Source organism: Sinohyriopsis cumingii, unplaced genomic scaffold (assembly GCF_028554795.1).
Source record: "Sinohyriopsis cumingii isolate HCF-2022 unplaced genomic scaffold, ASM2855479v2 utg000459l, whole genome shotgun sequence".
NCBI classification, from domain to species: domain Eukaryota; kingdom Metazoa; phylum Mollusca; class Bivalvia; order Unionida; family Unionidae; genus Sinohyriopsis; species Sinohyriopsis cumingii.
The window spans coordinates 133,678-142,550 of NW_028315902.1; the positions used below are offsets into that span (position 1 = coordinate 133,678).

The 8,873-nt window shown below is 35.2% G+C and overlaps 1 long non-coding RNA gene across 1 annotated transcript; it reads left to right on the top strand.

Moving 5' to 3' along the window:
- The first annotated feature begins 3,550 nt into the window (after positions 1 to 3,550).
- On the top strand, positions 3,551 to 8,610 carry LOC149773988 (uncharacterized). The gene is made up of 3 exons (XR_016417108.1): positions 3,551 to 3,648; positions 7,168 to 7,226; positions 7,632 to 8,610. It is a non-coding gene; the product is annotated as an uncharacterized LOC149773988 (long non-coding RNA).
- Positions 8,611 to 8,873: the final 263 nt, after the last annotated feature.

Consider the following 8,873-nt stretch of genomic DNA (forward strand, 5'->3'; position numbering starts at 1 on the left):
GAGGCCTTGTTCCAGATATGTATTTTAATTTGATGCAATGCACGGAATTCCCCTCCTATTTACAGACTGCGAAATAAGAAATAAATACATACTACATGACCAGTAACATATGTAACATACAAACGTATCTTACTTTATTTTGACTCGTATATGTGCCGCATAACTGGTCCCAGTTAAAATAGGAAGAAAATAAAAGTCTATAATGTAGACATCAATATAAAAATTGCGAGTCCCTGTACACAAAGCGGGGAAAAGTCTGGCCTTTTTTTTTTTTAAGGATAACCTCAAAATTTGGCATCGCCATGTTTGAAGATATCAAAAAGTACTTCAGCGTCGCCTTGAGGACAGAAGTTTTCTGGTGTCGGACCAATCTTACCTCTTGTGACGTGCCTTGATTATTTTTTTTGTTGTCAGTAGCCATACACACATCGGTTGTTTATCAGTCTGAAAGATATCCAGCGAAAATAGAAATAATGTGTTTTAGAAAATGGTTACCATAGAAATAAGCATCAAGTACTGGTCGGATTTTGCAAGAAATTTCAGGAGTCCAGCCACACGCTCCTCTTGTCAGCACCATTTTGACTGCGTTTGTGATGGGGGAAAAAATTATATATATATATATATATATATATATATATATATATATATATATATATATATATATATATATATATATATATATATATATATATATATATATATATATATATATATATATAACAAGATGAATATTTGCATCATTATTTTGGAGTGGGTCTTGGGGTTGATAAACTGTCTTCGGGAGTCTGGAAAGACACTGGGACTTTGGGACTTAAGAAATTAAATGTGAGTTTCGAATTTGGGAAGTAAATTGGGCCTTCTAGATTTGAAAAATAAACTGGAACTTTGGGCTATTTGATAATGAATTTTACTTTTTGATACTGATATCCCACAAGACACTACAAGTTTTAAACTATTAACTTCGAGAATAATGAAAATGTAATAATTTATATGTCCAGTTCATCAAATAGTTTTAACCGTATATATATATATATATAGAGAGAGAGAGAGAGAGAGAGAGTGTGTGTATATTTGCAGATAATTTTATTTTTTAAAAAGAAATTAATGTGACCCAGAGAGCAATTTAAATATCATATCAGTAGAACACGTAGTTTACCGCAAAATATCCACATAACAACTCGTTAACTAACATGCTTTATGCACCTACAGATGTGGACTTGCAATGTATCTATATGTCATTGCTGTTGTTACCAAATCCGTCCATCCATCATCCTTGAATCAGAGGATAAAACGCAGGAAAGAAGGCTGACCCTTACTAACAAATTTTGTCATCAAATGAAAAGATAGGACGATATGTTTTTTCAGATATCATCACGTGTTGTTGACAAAAGATGCACTATTTTTTTTTAAAAAAAGCACAAAAAAGCCCAACAAACTACAGCTTCATATGTTTCTTTTGAGACAGTGATATTCTTAGATGTTACCCAAAGTGATATAATTGATTCATGCTAAACATGATGAGAGAAAATAATAAAGAAAAACGATTTGCACAGCTAAAAGTATATAAAAAAAAGATAAAATAGAAATGGTTGCATTTATTTCAATAATTGCTTGGAAGATTCAAGCAAAAATTATACAGGCCGAAATTATACTGACGAAAATCTGAAAATATTCATTCACTTGTAGATTCACGTTTTTCTGTAAAGCGTATGTTTACCATGACCTAAGCTTGAAGAAAAATATGCGCATTTTCTTCCTGTAATAATATTGACATTTGGTTGAAAATGTTTTGAACATAATGCGTTGTAGGAGAATGCTTCCTTTTAAATGGAAAATTAGAAGAAGAAAAAAAAACATCGTTATATTTTCTCATATTGTATGTCATTTACAAAGGCTATACTTTTTTGTCATCATGAGTGACTAAGTTTGAAGCAGTCTGAATACTGCATACCCTTGACAGCGACTAAAATTGTCTGAAATAAAACATGCAGCAGATATATCATATCAACGAAATGAACCATGATAATGTTTATAACGCCATTATTATGATGCCACGTCAAGTATGTCGGAGTCAGTCAATTTGTTCGAGTGGAACGCACGTGATTTCATTGGATAATCTGGAGCTATTCCGGCGGAGTCCTCGAGAGGACAACCAAATCGGTATTATTTTTTTTTAATTTTTAAAAAAAAATTTAAACATAAAATTTAACACTGTCCACGTACCCCCAGGGTAAAAAAGAAAAGCAACCAACCATGTCGTGTCACGTTAGTCGGAAACTATACAGTACGTTTATTAGAAAGTAGCGATTTATTTTCTAGCCAGTTACGTTTGCCACAAGTGACACGAACTGTGGACTTGTATTTAGAGGCCCACACACCCGTTAGCAGTGTCTCTCTCGTAGATTATGTTCAGTTAGACACTGTAGCAGTGTCTCTCGTAGATTATGTTCATTTAGTCGCTGTCTGTAGCAGTGTCTCTCGTAGACTATGTTCAGTTAGTCTGTCTTTATATCCATACTAAAAGCACCATCATTTTAAGTTTATATTATGGTTAATATTCGTCATTCTGGTTATCTTGTGCATAATTGTTTATTATGTTTATTATTCGGCTGAGGCCATTCGAATGGATGCGGTGTAAATTAACTGGAAAAGACGTCCGCGGTGTGCCTCGTCTTTAAAGACCGGTATACCATGTACATAATTTGCAGGTTGCGTGTACCAAATGAACGAAGAGAATTTGCACTGCTGTTGCGTATTTGTAAGATAGACATTAAGTTCGTGGCATTTGAGTTGAACCCACCTCCATAATTATATTTCTGTATCTAATAACCAATACTCTTAATTTCACTTGTTAACAATCGAGTCTATGCTACAGTGGGTACACATCAACGTGCAATAGTCGATTGTTTTAAAAAAGCAGACGCCGTACGAATTGATACCGTGTTAATATTAGTTCAGAGGAATAGATTTGCTTAAAGTAGTAAAATAAAGTTCATGAAGCAAAAATACTGATTTATAGTGTCAGCTAATTTTACTTGGTTGGATCCACTGTTAGTGTAACCAAATTTGACATTTGGCACTGGCTCGGATTTACCATTCCCAAATTGCAATGGCGCGAAGTGCATGAATTGTTTTTTTTGTGTGTGTGTGTATGTGTGTCTTGGTTGCAAAGAAGTGAATTGTATGATTGACACAACGCTTACTGTTGAATTGACCATTTATTTCCAATATACAATGAAACTATTGCGGTTTCTTCTTGTTCAGGTAACACGTTCTTACTGAGCTGTAGGCAGATCTCTGCATATCCAAACTCGTCGTTGGCAATTTAGGTTTGAAGTAGGTCCGTTAAGTTGTTCGCCATTTTGCGCGCACGCGCGTGTGTGTGTGATTTGGATTTTTAACCTAGCTTTAAAAAAAATTAAGTCAGACATTTGCTATGTCTGCAGTATGGCAGCTTATAGAGATGTCGAGCACGGGAGCCATGCCGCAGACATGTAACATCATTCATGTCCCATCCTGTCACATTATCCTGTTGTTGACACCTCTTAGCGCCATCCCAGCATATATGGCTGGTTAGAACTTAGAAGTGACACCCTGTTTTTCAAAAAGCTTTTTTGGTGTGGGTTTCCCCAGTCCTCCCGTTTGTGTGTAAGTATTATTTAGTAAAAACAATAATGCGGAAAAATTTTTGCAGGGTTGCTTTATTTTTTATCTATAAAGTTATTCAGTTTTCTTAGCACATATAGCTACTTGATGTACTATCTTCCCTATGTCAGTGCTTACATTGGGCCTGATTTCCATCCTAGTAGCTTAGATTTAGGGTTGTACTATTACTACATGAGCTAGGTACGGCTATGGAATATTTCTTTCCCTTTCCGTATAGTTTGTTGTTGTATTCAGTGACTTTGCCAGAGTCATATGTCCATGTGTGTAAGTAATGGTGCTTTTGTTGTTGTTGTATATGTTTGTGTTTGGACAGCCTTTTAGGTCAAATTCATGAGAGTTTTAGTCCTTATTCATCCTTATCTTAAAAAAGCCTTTATAAAATAATAAGGTGTCTACCTGTTTGTTTTGTATATGCGTGTGTGTCTGTAGAAAATATATGCCTTAGCATACGGGGTGGGCTTTGGATACTCATGTTGTACAAAAGGGATTGAAATCATCCATCACGTGGACGTGATGGAAAACATCCTATTTGTTTTAAGTTTTAGATTGATTGTGAATTTGTGACATAGCACATAATGTCCTGACACCAGGCCGACCAGTACTAACACTAACCTCTTAATGCAGAGCTCCTAGCGAGGCAGCTGCAAGTACCATCTTTATAAGTTTTTGGTATGACTTGGCCGGTGGTTAGAAACCATGACCTCCCTCATCCGAGGTTGACACTCTACATTTTGTATAACATTTTTAACCTCAAAATAATTTCTTTATGTCAGTTATAATATGGTAGAAAAATTAAGTTCTTTTTGTTGTAAACATCCAAGTAATAATGTTTTGTTTTTGAAGCTATTTGGGAACAAGAAAATTATTAATGTCAAAATTATGTTGATTGAATTTATTAACCATATGGTAATGATAATCCCTTTTCTGATCCATGGCATTAAATTTAAATCCTTTACAAGATGCTTCTTTACATTAATGCCTGTCGTGATAAAACATTCGTGACTGGTCCAGAGCTGGACGGTTGATATGCATTGCTTCTTGAATTGAGTCTTGCTGCTCTCTGCTCTCATCATGCTAATGCTCACTGTCTGTCACCAGTTACATCAGATAAATATAAAAAAGTTGTTGTTGTTGTTGTTGTGGGGTTTAACGCCATTTTTCAGCACACGATAGGCTATACATGGCGGCCAGTATTAATGGTGGAGGAAGAACCCGGAAAACTCCGGAAAGAACCACCGACCCACGAGAAGCTACTGGCAAGCTTTCTCACATGCCCACATTGGCTGAATCTTAGACTCGAACCGCCGCAGACAGAGGTGAGATGGCAGTGATCCGTAACGAAGAGCGCTTTATACCACTCGGCCACTCGGGGCCCCTATAAAAAAGTAGTATAGTATTTGAAAACTTGGTTAATGTAGAAATAGAGTACAGTTTTGTGATTTGTGCATGAAGTTAATTGGAGTTCATCCAGATGTTGCTCTGGTCAGTGCGATGTTGATTGTGTTTGTGAGCATCAGGAAAAATGGATATTTACCATTTATGACATAAATGTGTCTCATTATGGAGTAGGACTTGGAAATAAACTGTGACATTGGGACTTTAGTTCTAGTTGTTGTAGGGTTTAACGCTTTTTTCAGCACACGATAGGCTATACATGGCAGCCAGTATTAATGGTGGAGGAAGAACCTGGAAAGAATCAGCGACCATGAGAAGCTACTGGCAGGCTTTCTCACATACCCACATTGGCCGAATCTGAGACTCAAACCCACACTGACAGAGGTGAGATGGCATTGATCCGTAACGGAGAGCGCTTTAGACCACTCGGCCACTCTGGGCCCCCTTGGGACTTTAGAAATAAACTGTGACTTTGGGATTTTAGAAATAAACTGTGACATTGGGATTTGAGAAATAAACTGGGACTTTGTAACTTAATAAATAATATGGGACTTTGGAACTTGGTAAATAAACTGGGACTCGGGATAATCAATAAAGAATTTCTGTATGGAAGTTAATGTCCCATTAAATTTAAAGCTTTAAAATATTTAATTTTGCTGAATGAAAATGTTATTAATATTTTTAGAATTTGGATATGGTATATAATCTAAGTTTCTGTTTTTGAAAATACATTTTTTAGTAGGAAAGATGTATTTGAGTTGAATAAAGCCATTAGCATGCATGAGTGGAAGTAATTTTATGCACAATTTTAAACAATCTGGTTTGTTGATCTATTGCTTGTCTGTCAACCATGCACAAGTATCCTCCCTTTGTTTCATATTTTCTAATGGCAGAGTAAGTTATCTTCTAAATTGATGATGTAAAGTTTGAAAACATAAACAAATTGAGACTTTCTCCCTCTTGCTTATAGTTTATAATGTGTCTAAATGCAATATAACATGTATACTGAACTTATGAGCCGAGCCCAACCAACTGCACAGATCCAGCTTTGCCATTGCATAATTCACCAACAGATCTGTTTTTAGCCATTTGTTAGAAGTAATCAGTAGAACAAACACAATATAGATTCAATTGCTAGTGTATGTGTCAGCATATCAAGGTCTATGTTGTTTGTTCTACTAATTTATTTGGACACAGTCATGTTTGAAAAAAACTAGATTTTCAGTAATCTTAACAAAAGAAGAAGAAATCAGACCAGACCATTTTTGACCACAACATTATATATATATGTAACATACAGCCTGTATAAACAGTAAGCAGTCCTGCACCTTGCTCATGTAAAATGTTGGCACAGTAGTGTAAGGCAGATCACTCGCACATCTCACCGCAGTCTGAGTTGAAGTCTCAACTTGGCCAGTGTGAAAATGAGAGAAGCTTGGTAGTAGATTCACGTGGGTCAGTGGTTCTTCTTGGAATCCCTGGGTTCTTTCTCCACCAAATATACAGGCTGCCAAGTATCTTGCTGAAAAATGGCATGACCCCCACAAACAAACATTATGTAAAACTGTTATTAGGGCAGTTTCAGTGTTGTATGAGGCTAAGTCAAGTTTTGTATGGTGCTAAGTCAAGTGTTGTATAGTCCTAAGTTGAGTGTTGTATGTTCCAAAGTCAAGTATGCAAAAAAGATTGAAATTAAAGCAACAGCACATTGTGTTGTTTTTGCACTTATAAATAGGATAAGCTCTCAAACAACTCTTTTCACTAAAAAATTACTTTTCATTAGTAGCCAGTCATGTCCCCTGAAATCAACATATAATCTGTTTTTTATTCATCTGTTTTCTAGACTGGTTCCAATTTTTCCATGTAATTAGTACTGCAAGTCCTATATTGTTTTGCTGCCATCAGTTTGTATTGTAGATCTGTGCACTTGAATACTTCTGCATCTGTTCATCAGTATGGAATCATTTTTAATACACACATAACTCTTTGACAAATAATTAACTGAAATAAAAGTAAAAGATATGTATACGTGCATGCCTAGATGACCTGATTCGATTTTAATGCTGTTTAAACATATTTACAAACAATGGACTTTGTCTTTTTCAGAATAATCCTACTTAGCATGATTCTACATTAAGTGCATGACAATCGGCTTGTGAAATTAGGTAAGTATATTTTATGCAATATTGATGACCATATACTTTGTATAAAAAAAAAGTTTTGTGGTACATTTTATACTGTATGGATTAGACTTTTGGTGAAAACCTTTCAGCAGTTACTTTGTATATTCTTCACTTATGTAGATGAAATTACTAGGCCTTTTTATATGGGTATATTGATAACTTTGATTATAATTTTGTGTGATTTTGTCTTATTTTATTTTACATTTCTGAGTTTCAACACATTTGGTTGGCAGGGGTGGGATAGTATCATGGTTTATTACAAACACAAATCTAGTCTGCCATATTGAAGGCATTACGAAAATTTTATTAATAATGTCATTTACTTCTAAGGTTTTCAACAATAAAAAATTGATTGCTGCAGTTTACTTGGTTATGTTTTCATTCCAGCTGGCAGTTAAGCAGAAAATCCATCAAAGAAGTGAATGGCATTGAGTTGTTGCATCTGTAATGAGCCACCAGTATTTGATTTCATACTTTAATGAACTTCTGCTGGAAGTATAGGTTTTACTTTCTAACATGGTGGATGGAGGAAACAAATTTCATGAAATCTGCCCTTTGTGAATAGTTAATACTGACTTTCTTGAACATCAAATGTCACAGATGTCGCTTGTGTCACAGATGTCACTTGTGTCACAGATGTCACTTCTACCTAGTAGAACTCATAAGTTGCTACATTTGTGTTCCAAAATGGTTTCTTACATGCTTTAGAATGTTTAGTGTCATGATTTATTTTCAAATACTGCAGTGAATAGAAGACATTTTGGGCAAACGAGACAAAAAAGACTTGATTTTACTTATAAGACCATATTTGGGCAGATGAGACAAATACTTAATTCTGTTTACAAGATCTTATTGGGCAGACAAGACAAAAAGTACTTGATTCTATTTACATGACCATATTTAGGATGTGTCCCATATTTACTCACTTGCAAGTACAGTCCAAGTGCAAACTGCATAGACCCAGATCTGCCATTACATTTTGCACTGGCAGATCTGTGTCTATGCAGTTTGTTAGGAGTAATAATTCAAATAAACAAAATAGTCCCTTATTGGCAGACATATTACATGATGGCATAACGGTCGTTTGCTTGCCGTTGGACCCTGTTATACCTGAGTATAACTGGTAATTGTGCTGTTCAGATTTTTTGAGAACTTGACATATAAGCTCAATGTATGAAGATGATAGTCGGCAGTGTAAACAAATGTGAAAGGATTTTGTAATTGCAAGTCTTTTTTTCTGGTTGCACTGTTTGCAGTAAATATATGCTCTCCTTGAAATGAACAGCTGTGAAAACAAAGGCAAAATGTTAAATTAACAGATACATGTCACTTAATTCCATTAAATTTATGCTTTACTTAGCAGATATATTGTGTTTATCTTCATTTTTGGACAAATCCAAGTCATCCTTGCCCTACCAAGCAATAGCAAAAAAGGTAGAGGTGCAAGAGATTTTTTTACAGTTCTGGATATTTACAGGTAAGTACTGTTGATCACTTCACAGCTCCCTTTCCTGATGCACCATGAGGTACCTACATTATTTTGTTTTCCTAGATTTCTGAATTATGTCAAAATCACTGAAAATGTAAGGTCAAACATGTATTTCCCTGAAGTAGTATAATTTTGAATGT